The following is a 16,452-nucleotide window of genomic DNA, read 5'->3' as shown; positions in this document are numbered from 1 at the left end:
GCTGGCATTATCTCATCAAGATGTCTCCCTGAAGTCAGCTTGTCATATTTTCAGCAGGTTTCTGTGTTTTGATGGTCTTAACAGAGTTCCTTCTTCTTCCCAACTCAGGGCTTCTGCTAGCCTATCCCTATCCTCAGGGTCTTGTCCTCCTATGGATGAAGCAGGGGGAGGTCATGCCTGACTTTCTGCATTGCTGGTTTTCCACCAGCCATGGGCAGGGCATGATGGGGCTCTTTCTGCGGATGCTAGACCACTGCTTCTAAGCCACACAAAGCTAATGGAGTTCCCTCTGCCTTACAGCTTCCCGCTGCCTATTCCCAAAGGAGGCAGCCACTAGCCCCACGGTTCTCAGTCTAGCCTGACTCTATCTGGATGTTTCTATCACCTCCCCACACAGATTCCACCACACAAGGGGCAAAGTGTGGGCACCAGCATTCAACTGCCTTTCCCTAATCTCTCCTTTCATCTCTCCCCTCCCTAAACTGAAACTATCCCTGAATTTCCCTTCTTGGCTGGAAGGCTCTGTTCTTACATCATATCCTACTTCTGGGCAAGGTGACCTTTGCCCTTTCCCTTCCCTGGGGCCATAACGGTAGAAAGGCTGCAGAGGAACACAATTTGTGGGAGGAATAAAAAAAAAATACACATCAGTTCAGTATTTTCTAGCTAATCTTCATTATGCTATGGTAAATGGTATCCAAAGCTGCTGATAACTTTACAGTTTTCAAAGCACTTTCTTATCTGTTATCTTATTATCGTCATGTTACAAGAGGATGGTTGGGTTCCCAGAAAACAGACTCTAAGATAGAAATTTGCATGCAAGAAGTTTCTGGGGGGCAAGTGCTCTCAGGAACAGCATCTGCAAGGGATTGAAGGAAACAAGACTGGGCAGATAGAGAGGTTGGACTGCGATACGTAGAACAGCGGGCTCAGCCAATCTCATAAGGAGCTCTGGAGTTGGGATAGCACTTCATATTTTTACCAAATTGAGACAAGAGGGCCTGTCCTTTACAGCCCTGAAATGAGAGTCATTGGATATGAGCTGCTTCCTGCGAAGAGGACGTGTCCTTGGGTAGGGCAGTTGCTTTCAGCTGCAAGCAATTTTTAGAGGGACTAAGACGCCAACTGTTAGCCAAAAAGCCCCAGGCGGCTGGGGAATGAGTGCTGCAGTCACGAAGCGGGGCTTGGAGTCGTATGACAGCATCCACTGTATTTTACCAAAAGTGAACCTGCTTCCTGCCCCTTCTCCATATTTTATGCATGGGAACCTGGGACAGGGGGTGAGTAACATCCCAGAGCCAATGAGTGACTTACATATTTTATTTCATTTGGCCATTCTATCAGATGTATCTTGTTAACCCTCCTTTTAGGTACAAGGCCACTGAGATTCGGAAAGTTTAAATGATTCCTTCAAGTATTCAAGGGCGGCAAATCTTAGAACAAAGATCTAGATCATCTACCTCCATGTCTGTGCTTTCTGTATCTCACATACGGACTTGGTCACACCAAAGTTGCTTGGAATAAAAGAATTTTAGGACTGGAAGAGACTTCAGAAAGCAGTCCAACCCACTCATTTCTCAGAGAGGTAAAGTAATTTGGTAAATTGTTCAAGGAAATGAGGCTGGTGAAGAACCTCTCTGGGCCTGTTTTCTTATCTGTTAAATGGAATGAGCTGCCCACCTACAGAGTGTTTTTAAGATTCAAATAAGATAATGGATGCAAAAGAAACTAGAAACTGATTAAAATGGTAGGGGAGTGTCAGCGTTTAGCCATTTAAACACTATGTTGTGAGTAAGAAAAGACACCTAGCTGTTAACAGCAGAGCCAGGCGAGTACAGAAGAGTGTAACATTTTAAGTTTGGGGGATGTTTGCACAGAAAATGAGATTAAGATTTAATAAACTCTATTAGCTCAGATTCCTGTTAAAGGTGGACAAGTTTCCAGAAAAACAAAAACAAAAACATTTACTTTCTGGCAGGTTTTACTTAGAAGGGACATCCTAGGAAGTATTTGTTGTGAATAATTCTGACCAATATTCAGAATTCAAAATCGCCTAACTTCCTATTCTCAGATAAATAAAACAGCACAGCTTAGTTTGCTTTGGTGTAAAGGAAACACCAAAGTTCCTTCCTCTGAACTTTGGAACTGTTTGTGACATAAAAACAAAAGATCCAAAATATTTTTGTGCCTTTTTTGTCATGCAGGCTGAGTTCCTAAAACACCACAATTTAATAAATTTAGGTTATTCTTTATCCACGAATAATCACAACTTCTGCTGTGTTGGTTCTTAGCATGGAGCTTGGAATTTAAGAGAGTCTGTGTGTTGATTGTTTGGCTTTTTCTCTTCTGGAAAAGTTACAGGTGAATTTATTTTCCATGTTTTTAACATCACAAAATAGCAAGTTCTAGTCATAATGTTGCTCATAACGACAATGCTATCTTTTTAAAGGATGAAATGGATGTTATCTATTGCTGCATAACAAATCACCCCAAAACTTAATATAATAGTTGTGTATTATCTTTCACAGTTTCTCTATAGGTCAGGGATTCTGGAACAGTTTGGATAGGTGGTTCTGACTTAGGGTAACTCTCAAGAGGTTGTAGTGAGATGTCAGCTGAAGGCTTGACTGAGGATGGGGGATCCACTTCCAAGTGGCTGGTAAGGTGGTGCTTGCTGTTGGTGGGAGACCTCAGTTCCTTTCCCTGTGAACTCTCCAGGGCCACTTGAGTGTTCTCAGAGTTTGGCAACTGGCTTCCCCCAGAGTGAACAACCCAAGAGAACAAGGTGGAAGCTTCAATGCCATTATGACCTAGCTTTAGAAGTCACTCATCTTCACCTATTGGTAACTCAGAGCAGCCCTCAGCCCTGATTCAGTGTGGGAGGAGACTACCCAAAGACATAAATAATACAAGGAGGTGAGGCTCATTGGGGATGATCTTGGAGAAGTTGTTGTCTGATGTGTGAATTCCAGTCATTTAAATTGTCATGAATCAAACATGTGCAGTGAGAGAGGCCTGACAGCTCTCCTCACCTTTCTCCAGAGGAACAGAAATGCCATGATAGCTGAAAGAGATTCCATATGGAAAATCCAAATCCTCCAAGGTCATTTAAACTCAGAGCCTCAATCAGAGAAACCTGAACGATCCACCTAGTTGCCTCCTCCACCCTCTGAAACGGGGCTGATCCACCCTCAGAATTCCAAGCCAAGTGTTAAAGTGGTTGTGTGATTTAAAGGCAAGTAGGCTCAGCCAGCAATGGGATATATCAACTGTGGTGTCTATACTTCAAGCACTCATGTGTGAGAAAGGGTTCTCTCCTGATATATCAGCTCTGCCAGATCCATGGGTACATCTTGTGTCAAAGGCTTTGGGTGCTGAGAGGGCTACATGCTCAAAATATGTGACTCCCCAGACCCAAATTCCAACTCTAATCTCCAGTTGGAAGGCTAATAGGTATCTTAAATATGTCATGTCTAAAACAGAACTCTTAATTTCCACCCCTTTAATACTCAAAGCCTGCTTCTCCCATCTTAATAAATGCTACCCACCACCACCATCCGCCCAGCAGCTCAGGCAAATAACCTAAAAAATGTCCTTGAATTCTCCTTTTCCTCAGCCCCTAAATCTAATTCATCAGTACATTTTATCAATTCTCCTCCAAAATCTATCTCAAGTTCTTCCACTCTTTTCCATCTCCACCATGACCACCATGACCACCACAACTGTAAACAAAGTCATCTCTACTTGAACAAAGCAAGAGCCTTCTAACTGGGGACCTCATTCTCACTCTTGTAGTTCTCTCCTTTCCATTTTCCATTCAACAAGCAGTGCAGTATCCCAGGAAGCCAGCAGACTGCACCATGTCACGGAGCATCTGAGGTGTGAGTACCAGAGAGAGCCCACCTCCTTCCCAGTTTTAATCAAAGGGCCCTGAATAATGTGCCACCAATATCTACATCGCCTTTTTCCTTGCACTCTCATTTAGACTTGGAAGTGGGCGTAGACTCATTCTGTTTAGTTCAGATCACTATAAGGAAAACCTGTGATCTTAGAACATTGAAGTAGGTTTAATTACAGTTTACGCATTACAATATTCATCTTAGTTTTTTGTTGCCCTACAGTCAATGGTGTTCGGTGAGAAGACATGTATGGATATGTTTTGCAGGGCATTAACCTTTTAAACAAGCCAAACCTTAATCCCCCAGGGGATAGAAACCACTGGTAGAATGATGGGTGTGAGTCGGGGTAGGAATCAATCTGTAGCATTATAAGTAAAAAAAGAAAGACAAGCTCTGAGTGTGTACGATAAACAAAGAAACAACATGAAAATGATGGTAGATGTAGATCTTTCGTCAAACATGAACGGTGTGTTCTTTTTAAAAAAGATTTAAGGGCATATGACTTTATGCTTCTTGTTTTGGGGGCTGCAGGGCCAGAAGGTCATCTTGACCAAAAACAAAGTTATATGAGTCATGAAAATCTCAACAAGTATGTCCACATTACAGAGAAAATGACATGTATAGTAACTGAGAGAGGAACCTAAAAGCTTCTGGTAAAATATGAATTTCTCAGGCCTTTCTTACCTCACTCTTTATTTTGAGTGAGATAAGATGGTTGAATTGATGGTTGAATTCTCTCTCCAGGGATTATATGTACAATTAGGGGTTATAGTTTTCTTATAACTAAAAATATGAGGAATATGCTTTATAAACAGAAAAGATCTGAAGCTAGGACCAGCTCTTTTGACCATATTAATAATGAAACTTCCCTTAGGTGGAATAAATGTAAACCAGATTTACACTAAATGAGTCATAGGTTTGCTCTTACATTTTTCCTTCCGAATTTTGAATTTCCCAATTTGAGTGTTAAGAAAGGTCATTAAAGTTGTGACCGAAGACCGATCCAAATCAGAGTATGATTCAGCGTTGCTGAAATTACTTTTTTTTTTTCCCTGTTTGTGGTCCTTATTTATCCACTGACCTAAGTAAAACGTGTAGTATAGTTTGCTTTTTAATTGCCCTTAAAATTTTTTTTTTTTTTTTGGCTTAACAACGATTTATTATTTCTAACATTTATATGGGCAAGGCTTGCTCACGTGGCTTCATTCAGCACAGGCTGGCTGAGCAGGGAGGTCCAGGACGGCCTTATTCACGCCCTTGGCGCCTGGTGCTGGCTGGCTGCTGGGGCACCTCCGTTCAGGCCTAGCCTTGGAAGTAGCACTTCGGCCACATTCTGTTGGCCAAAGCACCAGCAAAGGCAGCCCAGAGTTAAGGGGTGGAGGAACGGACCCCACCTCTTGATGAGAGGAGCTCAAAGAATTTGTGGTCATCTTTTTCAGTCTTCGACAGAAATCAGTCTCTCCTTCAGCTTAGAATAGAAAACATCAAGACTTGGATCTTGGAGTAAGAAGCATCCAGTGTTCACAATCTGGTGATGGGGATAGCATGACCTGGGCTTCATATAATGCTAAAGACACAGTGGCTCCTCATTTATTGACTGTGACCCTTTCGATTGAAGTCACTCTGAGTAATTAGTCTTTCTTGGATTATGCAGGTGGGAATGGATTCTGTGCAGAGTTAGTCCCAGTAGGAATTCTCCTAGTTATCATTTAAAATAGCCACACAATTCTGTTGCCCTTTGCTTATATTACATCTTTCTAAATTCCATTTCTCTGAAATCTGAGGTGGTACAATTTTCCCCCCCTAATTTCCTACCTATTCATCCTCCCTGCTCTGAGACTTCCATCCTGTGGTTATTCTTACCCCTCTCCTGCTTCTTCAGCTAAATTGCCTTTTAAATTTAATGTATATTCTGCTATAACAAAATGAAGAGATGATTATTTACCGTAAGCCAGTAACAATGACATGCTTCAATGATGCCAATCCCTAAAGCTAAATCAACATCAGGGATTTTTCCATCCTAGTTTCAAAACACTGTGAATATTATCTAGAACTACTTCCCAATATATTATAAAATTCTAAAACAAAATATTTAAAAAAAAAAAGACTTCTCAAGTAATTTGATTTTAGTTTAATCTCGGAGCGCTTTAACACACTTTTGGAAGGAGGAAGAGTCTTTACTCAAATAAATAATAACATTATTTGAACTTGTCAAAACATTTGGGCATCACAGAGCCATGTGGTGAAAAGGGCAGAAACCCCATTTATTGCTCTTTGGCATTGGTTGATACAACTGGGAGATTTAAAAAAGGCCAAAAGACTGGAAAGACCAGGTTCCTGCCAGCCCTAGTTTTGCAACTTTCCCACCGGGTGCCCTGTATATATTACAATACACTGACCACCTCTGAGTTTCATTTTGTCTTTTCAAAACGGAAACGATACCAACGACCTCCCACAGTTGCTTTAAGACTTAAGCAAGCTAATGAATGTGAAAGCACACTGTACTGTAAAAATATAAGCCATCATTAAATTCTTCATGTGAGGATGAGTATTTTGGGGTTGGTGCTACCTGTTAAATAAAATATATCACTATATTTTTAAGAACAAGTACATACTCGAAAATACCTTTTCAGTCTTTAAGGGTTTTTTTTGTTTGTTTTTAATTTTTATTTATTTATTTATTATTATTATTTTTGGCTGTGTTGGGTCTTCGTTTCTGTGCGAGGGCTTTCTCTAGTTGTGGTGAGCGGGGGCCACTCCTCATCGCGGTGCGCGGGCCTCTCACCGTCGCGGCCTCTCTTGTTGCGGAGCACAAGCTCCAGACGCGCAGGCTCAGTAGTTGTGGCTCACGGGCCCAGCTGCTCCGCGGCATGTGGGATCTTCCCAGACCAGGGCTCGAACCCCTGTGCCCTGCATTGGCAGGCAGATTCTCAACCACTGCGCCACCAGGGAAGCCCTAGTCTTTAAGTTTTAAGCTGAGTGTTTGGGTAGATGAACTCTTTTTGAAGAATTATAAAAGGAAAACATAATCTAAAAATTCAAGGAAAAGAGCCATTTTAGGACAGATTAATTTATTAGCGAATATAATGAAACTTGAGTTTCAAAATGGAAATCTAAGAAGTGTCTGAGCCTTCCATGAATTGGTACATCTTGAAATGTCTTATTAGATGAAAGGAAAACTGACCAGTACTTTATATTGACCTGATTTTTAGGAGCTTCGGGATTATGTTTATATTTTGATTAGTACTTATGATATGGGTAGGACCATCTGAAAATATTGTGAGTGCTTTCCTCACTAATACAGGCAACAGATCACCTTGACTTAATATATGTAAAGAGAGAGCTCCACTACAGGCCTGGGTGGCCACTGCTTCCAGGTGTTTTTTGCTCTCTGCAGCTTTCGCTCTACCTCATCCAATACAATGACTTTGCTAGAAGTGAGCCATATTTTGCTGACTGGTCCAGGCCAGGTTTTTATTTCTCCCCCTCAATGCACTTTCCTCTCATTCCAGCAATGTTTCACATGTGTTTGATGTGTTATTATAGGTGTGGTTTATGCTGACAGACAATATAAACTGATAAAGATCATCAAAGGATCTGTGTTCCCAGCCTTGCATTTACTTAGAAGATTGGTAAATGAATGCACATGCGTATGTTTTAAGTTAAAATAAAATGTTTAGGGCTTCCCTGGTGGCGCAGTGGTTAAGAATCTGCCTGCCAATGCAGGGGACACGGGTTCGAGCCCTGGTCTGGGAAGATCCCACATGCCGCGGAGCAACTGGGCCCGTGAGCCACAATTACTGAGCCTGCGCGTCTGGAGCCTGTGCTCCGCAACAAGAGAGGCCGCGATGGTGAGAGGCCCGCGCACCGCGATGAAGAGTGGTCCCCACTTGCCGCAATTAGAGAAAGCCCTCGCACAGAAACGAAGACTCAACACAGTCATAAATAAATAAATAAAAAAAAAAAGAACGTGAATTTCTTTAAAAAAAAAAAAAAAAAGTTTAATGGAGGTATCTTTTGAAAACATGACCCTTTGCTTCAAATGATTTTTTATTGTTAACTTAGCCACTACCAGTCCCAATTGTGTCAAAGAGAAGGCTGCCGTGTGTTTCTCCAAAGGACAGATCTAGGACCAATGATCTCAATCATAGAGAAACAGATGCTGGCTACTATACATAAGGAATTTCCAACGGTCAAAACTGTCCCCTAAAAATGCTTTCTTTGTTGATAATCCTGAGATTGGAAGGTCTTCATCAGAGGCTGATAAATATTTCTTAGGGGTGTTCATCATCCACTCACCCGTTCACTGACCAAAAAATGTATTGAGTGCCCACTACACCCTCAATATCTATTTGATACAATGGGAGATCCCTAGTGAGATCCACAAGGAGATACAAGTTCATGGAACTTAACCTAAGGGACTCAGGGTTGGACAGTGGAGGGAATGGGACAAAGAAGGGCGGAACACAATAGCTTGATTTTGTACTCACAGTGTAAATGTCCACATGGGAGCTTGTTAGAAGTACAAAATTTCATGTCCCACTTTAATCACATTCTCCATTTTAACAAGAGCTCCGGGTGATCTTTGTTTGAAAAACACTGCTCTAAGTTTCTTTCTAACCCTGAGGTAATATGTTTCTGTGACTCTACAGCCTTCCGTGCCCATAATGAAAGATCCTTGGAAGAGTAAGTGACTTCATAAGGTTTGGAGCCATGGAGTGGCTTTCCAATGTGGCACCAAGCTTTAATGATGTCACCTCAGTCTAGATGTCTGTTTCCAGGCCAGTCTGGAAAAGACCTAGGTCCAAATGCCTTTTTCCTAGATTGTTCTAGTGGCAGCCTCTGTGCTACATCTCTATTCTCCTTTGATAGCATAGCATCTGCCTGACTTCGGGGTTCCACAAATAGTTAAGGATTAAATCAGGCAAGAAAGAAATCTTATTTACATTTGAGTCACACCAATGTTGATAACCCTCTGATATTTGACACTTATTGTAGGAAACCTGGATTTTTCTTAGTTAAAGATGAAATCAAGTATATATACACACACACACACATACACACACACACTAAACACATCAGAAAGTATCATCTTCTGCTTAAACACCTCTGATGTCTGTCATTAGGAAAAAAATTCAAACCAAACACCTTACCACGGCCAAGGGCTCTAAATGTGATATACCTCTGCTATTCCTCAGTTTTCTTGCCACTGTCTCCCTTGCTCCTTCATGCTAGTCATCTGTCCTTCTGTCAGTTACTAAAGCTATTGTCTGCATTAGGATCTTTGCGTGTATAGTTCTTTCTGCATAAATAACTCTCTCCTTGGTTTTCAATGAGACTTGCTCCTCATCACTTAGATTTCGGCTAAGGTGTCACATTTTCAAAAGGTACTTCCCTGATGCCCCCATCTAGAGCAGGTCCCTCCATTATTCTCTCTCAAAGTCCATGTTTACTTTCTTCACTGTATTTCATTAATAATCTGTTTTTTATTGGGTTTTTGACTTTTTTTCTTTTTTTGGCCATGCTACGTGGCTTGTGGGATCCTAGTTCCCCGACCAGGGATGACTGCTCCTTCAGCAGTGAAAGCACGGAGTCCTAACCACTGGACCACCAGGGAATTCTCTGACTTGTTTACTGTCCCTCCCCCCCACTGGATTGGGATGTCTGTGAGGGCAGAGACCCTGTATTACTCTTCATAGCACAGTGTAGCTCATAGTAGGCTTGCAATCAATATTTGTTAAATGAATTAATGAACATAATAAATTCACTTTTTTATTTGAAAGTTTCATCCGCCTCAAGTGAAGTTGTAAGCAATTATAACCATTTGCAGAAATTTTTCACAAACATGAAATAGAATAGCTTCAAAGTTTGATCACAAAAGTAAGGTAATTAAGGAAAGAATAAGATGATGAATTTTCTTTTTTAAGCTGGAATACTGTATCTGTTTTGTCATCTGTAACCTTGATATTACCCCAGGTATGTTATAGTGTAGTTTTTTTTCTGTAAGTAGATGACATCATTTTAGTACAATTCTTTTCTTTTTAAATCTCTGACAGTGTTATTAATCAAACACAAAGCCTATAAAATGAGCCCCGTGTCATCTTGTCCTTTGCTGGTTTCCTGATTGTAATGTTCACTCTTGGCCCATGAGCACACTCATTTGGCAGAAAATCAGTTTATTTGATGGGTAAGGGCATCAAAATATTTCTTTCCTTGGTTAAATTAATTCCCCTTCCTCAGAGATACAGTATAAATGGAACTGATGTGTCAAATAAACCTATAGATGCTATTTCTCCGAATTCTCCAAATGCTGCCTAGTTCATGTCTGAGCGATAGAGTGGGTAGCATGGAGGAGACTAGCATCAAATACAAGCTCAATGAGTTGACCAGCCTGGTACTTCACTTGGCTGGCAGGGCTCATCTTCTTTCCCCTCCTCTTCACTAAGTTATACATTTTTTGAGGATAAAGATGTTGTCTCTTCCTTGGCAATTTTGCACACATACATGCCGACTGCCTGATTGATTTATAATATTACTAATTATGCACATGATGTGGTTTGGACTCCATGGAAGCATGTTCCACATAATACAAACTATTTAGGATGCAAACACAATTTACATTCCCCTCAAAACAGAAAACTTCTGTCTGCTTCATTGAGCAACACTAAGTAATGCATAATCGTTGCAACTAATGTGCTATTGTTGAGTGCATACCATATGCTAAGCATTGCTCTATATGATTCACATATATTATCTTATTTAATACCCTATTATAGCATGCCAGCCCTTGAAATGTATGTGAAAGATCAAATGTAGAGAATGGGCCATTGTAAAGAACTTTATTGTTTGTTTTTTTCCCCAGCTTTATTGAGATATAATTGACATTATAACACTGCATAAGCTTAAGTTGTACAATGTGATGAGTTGATACACATATATATTGGGAAGTGTTTACCACAATAAGGTTATTTAACACATCCTTTACCTCACATACTTAACATTTTGTTGTTGTTGTTATAGTGAGAACATTAAAGCTTCACTCTCAAAGTGAATTTTCAAATATATGATACATATCATTAACTATAGTCATCATTGTATACATTAGATCCCTGGAAATTATTCACACTGAAAGTCTGTACCCTTTGACCAGCATCTCCATGTTTTCCCCATCCCTCAGCTCCTGGCAACCACCGTTCTACTCTGTTTCTGAGTTCGATGCTTTTGGAATCCACATATAAGTGAGATCATACAGTACTAGTCTTTCTCTGACTTGTTTCTGTTTGCATAGTGCCCTCAAGGTCCATCCATGTTGTTGCAAATGGCAGGATTGTCTTCTTTTTTTTATGGCTGAATAATATTCCACTGTCTATATAGACCACATTTTCTTTAACCATTCATCCATCGGGTAGGTTGTTTTCATGTCTTGGCTGTTGTAAATAATGCTGCAATGATCACAGGAGTGCAGATACCTCTTTGAGATAATGATTTTATCTTATTTGGATGTATACCCAGAAGAGGGATTGTTGAATCACAAGGTAGTTCTATTTTTTTTTTTTTTTTTTTAGTTTAGCTGCACCAGGTCTTAGTTGCGGCAGGCAGGATCTTCATTGCAGCATGTGGGATCTTTAGTTGCAGCATGTGGGCTTTTAGTTGCAGCATGCAGGATCTAGTTCCCTGACCAGGGATGGGACCCGGGCCCCCTACATTGGGAGCATGGAGTCTTAACCACTGGACCACCAGGGAAGTCCTGGCAGTTCTATTTTTAATATTTTGAGGAACCTCCATGCTGTCTTCCATAGTGGCTGCACCAATTTACATTCCCACCAACGATGCACCAGGGCTCGCTTTTCTCCACATTCTCCTCAGCATTTGTTATCTTTTCGTCTTTTTGATAATAGCCATTCTGACAGATGTGAGGTGATATTTCACTATGGCTTTGATTTGCATTTCCCTGATGATTAGTGATGCTGAGCACTTTTTCATGTACCTGTTGGCCATTTGCATGTCTTATTTGGAAAAATGTCCATTCAGGTCCTCTGCCCATTTTTTAACCGAAAATTTTTTTGCCATTGAGTTATACAATTTCCTTATATATTTTGGATACTAACCCCTCATTAGATATGTATATGGTTTGACTTTATTTTTTTTTGTTTGTTTGTTGTTTGTTTTTTATTTATTTTTGGCTGCATTGGGTCTTCCTCGCTATGCGCGGGCTTTCTCTATTTGCAGTGAGCAGGGGCTACTCTTCGTTGCGGTGCGCGGGCTCTAGGTACGCGGCTTCAGTAGTTGTGGCTCATGGGCTCAGTTGCTCTGCGGCACGTGGGATCTTCCTGGACCAGGGATTGAACCCATGTCCCCCGCATTGGCGGACAGATTCTCAACCACTGCGCCACCAGGGAAGTCCCTGACTTTATTGTTTATTAATACATTTAACAGAGAAGTCTGGTTTCACCCTCCTTTCCTTAAGTCTTAGGGTTGGAAAACAACTAATGCTATGTGAGCAGGAGAGGAACTTGCCTTTATCTGTTTTCTACCTCATGCTATTATATTATCATGTCCTTACTTTCCTGATGAGGAAGTTGAGGTTCAGAAATGTTTAGGTCTCTCAGGTGGTAAATGTTAAAGTAAGGCTTAGGCTGTGGTTTATCTAAACTGCCTCTAATGTTTATTTAAATTTCTGATAATTGATTGTGGTTTCTTTTATTATTCCCCAAAAGTAATGTTTACTTTCTAAAAAATAAAATCAAGGAAATATCTGAAAGAACATTAGGATGAGAATCTAAGGACATGTGTTCTAACCAGCAACTATCATAAATGAGATGAACCTTGAGAAGGCACCTAACTTTGATCCTTAATGCGGTACTTGGATAGAAAATTCTATGATTTCATTCCAAGGCACTTACAAACAACTTCAGTGAAAAATAGAAAGGTCATCTTGTGGCTCATCTATATCTCATCCATACATATACCTATATTTCTTACTTGTTGTAAACACTATGTAGATGCAATTTTATGTTTGCTAAGTAATTGTAATTTTCTAAACCAATAAGTTCAGAGAATGGTGATTTAGAATAAATTATCATAAAGGAAATATTTTACAAATGTACCTGTCACTCTTTATTGCTTATATCAATTATAAACAATAGTTCAGTATCATAAACAGCTAGACAAGTAATCTAGATCAGGAGTTTTTAACCTGATTGCACATTAGAAATACCTGAATAGGGAATGAGGGGTGGGAGTAGTTTTGAAAATATATGATATTAGGAACCCCAATAGACCAAATATATCAGAACCTCTGGGGTGGGGCCTGGGTGTCAATATTTTTTAAATGCTCCCATCTCCATGATTTTAATGTATAGCTGGAGTTTACAACTGCTGATCTAGAATAGATCATTGTTTATTGCACTACAGTTTCTGATCATTGCTCAACTGCTTTCTCAAGAACCAACTAATTCAATAATACAGAGGTTTAATGGACCATCAATTGTTAATTCAAAAATAATATTTCCTTATTCTAATAGTATCATTTGGGCTCACAGAATTTTTTTTCATCAGCAATCTTAAGAGAGCCATTATAGTTTGTTTCATGGCTATATTCATCTTTGAATCCTTAATAATTATAGAAGTAGAACAGTTTCCTATCAAAGTACTTGATATTTTTTAATGTGAAAGGAAGGTGAGCATCTGGCTGTCTCGAAAAAAAGTTGTGAGTTGGGGATTTGAGTTTTGAAGTTCCCTTTTGAATTCTAATAAGCTGGCTTATTTTGAAATCTCTATTTTAAAACTAAAACAATGATATAACTTTACATTTTTCTCCCAAATTCTGCAACAATTCTTAGATGTCAGCATTTATTTCCACAGTGAAATAAATGGGACTCAGAGATTTTCATTAACTTCTCTCCAGAAAATTCAGTAATAAAACTTAAATTTATATTCACTGATACTGAAAATCTCTTATCACCAAAGGACTCTGAAAGTCATGATGAAAGATAACTACTTCTAGGTCAGGACACAAAGAAGACTCAACTCTTTGGATGGCTGATTAAAGAAATTATCTCAAATTCTACAGTCATAACATTGGAACAGACTTGGTTGTAATTTATTTATTTACATAGCCATCTGGTCTCAGGCACTGGAGGAAAGAAGGTTATTATATAATGCACATATGAATCTGCAGTTCTTTGCACGAATATATTTGAAAGGCTTATTTAGGGCCCACCTTGCTGCCCAAGTTGACCCACTCTCTGTGTGCAGAGCCACTGGCCCTGGGCCACTGGTAGAGGCCAATCTTAGAACCATCCAGTGAGGTCTCTTTTCCTTAATGGGAAACAAGGAAAAGGCTTCCCTAACCCTCCTCCAAGTGTGCCAGAACACATAGGGAACCCTTTCAGTGGGAGCCACAGCACTCAAGCATGGGACAGTATCCATTATATCCACCCTATGCAATTCAAGGCCAGGACTGAGTCTTAGGAAGTAAAGGAAAAGACAGGTGTAACCAGTGTTGCATAAGTCTTTCTGCTTCTTTGTCATCCTTGACCTCTTATTTGTAACCTTACTGTAGATAATAGAATTAAATGTAAATTGAAACATTCCCTCCTTAGAGAAGGAGGTGATGTCATCCAATTCTGACTCCTCTTATGTTGATACGTTTTTTTGTTTGTTTGTTTTTGGCTCTGTGCTTCCCATCATTTCATTCTTATTTACCTGTATCGAGACATGGTTCCTGGATTTCAAAGTGCTCCCATGAGAGGCAGCAAAAGAAGGCTTTTTCTACAGTTCAGGATGCCAGTGAGAGGGAGCCCTCATGTAAGCCAATGGTCTTTTTCATGGTCAGTTTTATTCTCCACTTGAATCTGAAGTAAACTCTGATTAGAAAGCTGATCAAAAGCAGGATGGTGAAAAATCACTTCTAGAACTATGAGGGTACTTTTGTTAAATGTGAAAAGTCTTCATTGAAAGTCAGTGGAAGGGGAAAAAGGACGGAGGAGGTGGCCTCCTCATTGAAAGTCGTAATGATGACAGCCACTGCTGACTTTGTTGAACTGCTAATAAGGAATTTGCTTATTATAATACTTCACAGACACTGTACTGAATCCATATACATGCATTAGCCTGCCTGTGGCAGGTGAGATAATGTGATTATCTTTTCTTTATTCAGAGGAACTGAACCTGAACTTTTAATGAATAGATACAAGAATCTTGTGCTGTATTCTTATTCAAAAGAAATCTATATTAACTCACAGAATTGTTTTTGTTTCATGCATCAGATTTATTTCATATTTCTTTTTTTAACAACATATATTTTTCTTGTTTTTTAGAATCATGCAAGTGGATTCTTTGCGCAATTTTAAAGAGACAATAAAGCCCAGCATGTTTTTTAAATGCCTTATTTAATCTGATTTCTTAGGGTTTCTGAAGAGCTTTCTTTTTAAACATGCATTTATAAATTTGCATACTTTCTCCTTGGCAATTGTAGCCTTTATAGCATGAACTATGTCATGAATATCTTTTTTACACTAGTAGTACTTTGGCATACACATAATAAGCTCACAGTTAATATTTATTGGTTGGTTGATTTTATGTTACATATGAGACACAATTTATAATAATGAGTTTTCATGCTGCCAGACCCTACCAAACTTTTTGAAAAGAGTAATTTTGTTTGTCTCTATTTTCCCACCTCTCATTCACTCTGCATCCACTGAAAGATAGCTCCTACCCTCACCAACCCAATGAAATGCCTTTGATGAGATCCCTAGTGACTACCTAGTTAAAAATCCCAGTGGCTACTTTTCAGTTGTTATTTTCCTGGACGTCTCTGTATATTCAGAAGCTCTCTCCTCCTTTGGCTTCCATGCTATTTCATACTTCTCTGTTCCTTCTCAGTATCCCTTGTAGATTCCTCTTCCTTTGCAGACCCTTTAAATATGGTGACAGAGTCATCTTAGTGCCCTTTCTCTTCTTATTCTACCCTCTTTCAGGGACCTCATCCCACCTGCAGGACTTCAGTGTTATATGCTGGTGAATCTTAAATTTACCTGTCCAGACAGGCAAGGTTTTTCTGAGCTTTAGACCATATTTCCAGGTGTCTGCCAAACATTTCTATCTGGCTATCCCAAAGGCATCACAAACTCAACATACAAAAACGAAATTCTTCATCCCATCCCTACAGTTTCTATTCCATCACATGACTCCTTATCCTCTTATCCCCTTAATGAATTTCATCGATTTCCTACCACTCTATCAGTTGTACCAGATTAAAAGCTTGGAACTATCTTAGAAACTTAGCAGGTGGCCTCTGCTAAGTTTCCATTAGTCATGGGAGAACCTGTTAGGTTCAACTACCAATTTATAAACAGAGAATTGAAGGACATGTTAAACAATACCATAGGGTTACAATCAGCAAAATCCAATCTGTGTCTACAGTAAAAATGACCTGATTTCTTCAACAAATGAATTATAAACCAAAGCGAAAAAAAAAAAAGAGAGTTAGAAGGAAAGCCTAGAAAAAAATTTAAAAGACCTAAGAAACATGTAGGGGATCATATGA

At 39.6% G+C, this 16,452-nt stretch overlaps 2 long non-coding RNA genes across 2 annotated transcripts in view; one reads left to right on the top strand and one right to left on the bottom strand.

The window, feature by feature from the left end:
• Positions 1-666: 666 nt before the first annotated feature.
• LOC309635834 overlaps positions 667-16,452 on the bottom strand; it is a 24,765-nt gene continuing 8,979 nt past the window's right edge. The window contains exon 2 of the long non-coding RNA XR_014249056.1: positions 667-6,855. This is a non-coding gene — a long non-coding RNA (uncharacterized lncRNA). The remainder of the gene's footprint in view (positions 6,856-16,452) is intronic.
• LOC309635827 lies at positions 13,247-16,153 on the top strand. The gene is made up of 2 exons (XR_014249049.1): positions 13,247-14,708; positions 15,221-16,153. It is a non-coding gene; the product is annotated as an uncharacterized lncRNA (long non-coding RNA).

Source organism: Balaenoptera borealis (assembly GCF_965194805.1).
Source record: "Balaenoptera borealis genome assembly, chromosome: 10".
Classification (NCBI taxonomy): Eukaryota; Metazoa; Chordata; class Mammalia; order Artiodactyla; family Balaenopteridae; genus Balaenoptera; species Balaenoptera borealis.
The sequence above is the reverse complement of the archived record's forward strand: the minus strand, read 5'-3'. Positions and strand labels throughout refer to the sequence as shown.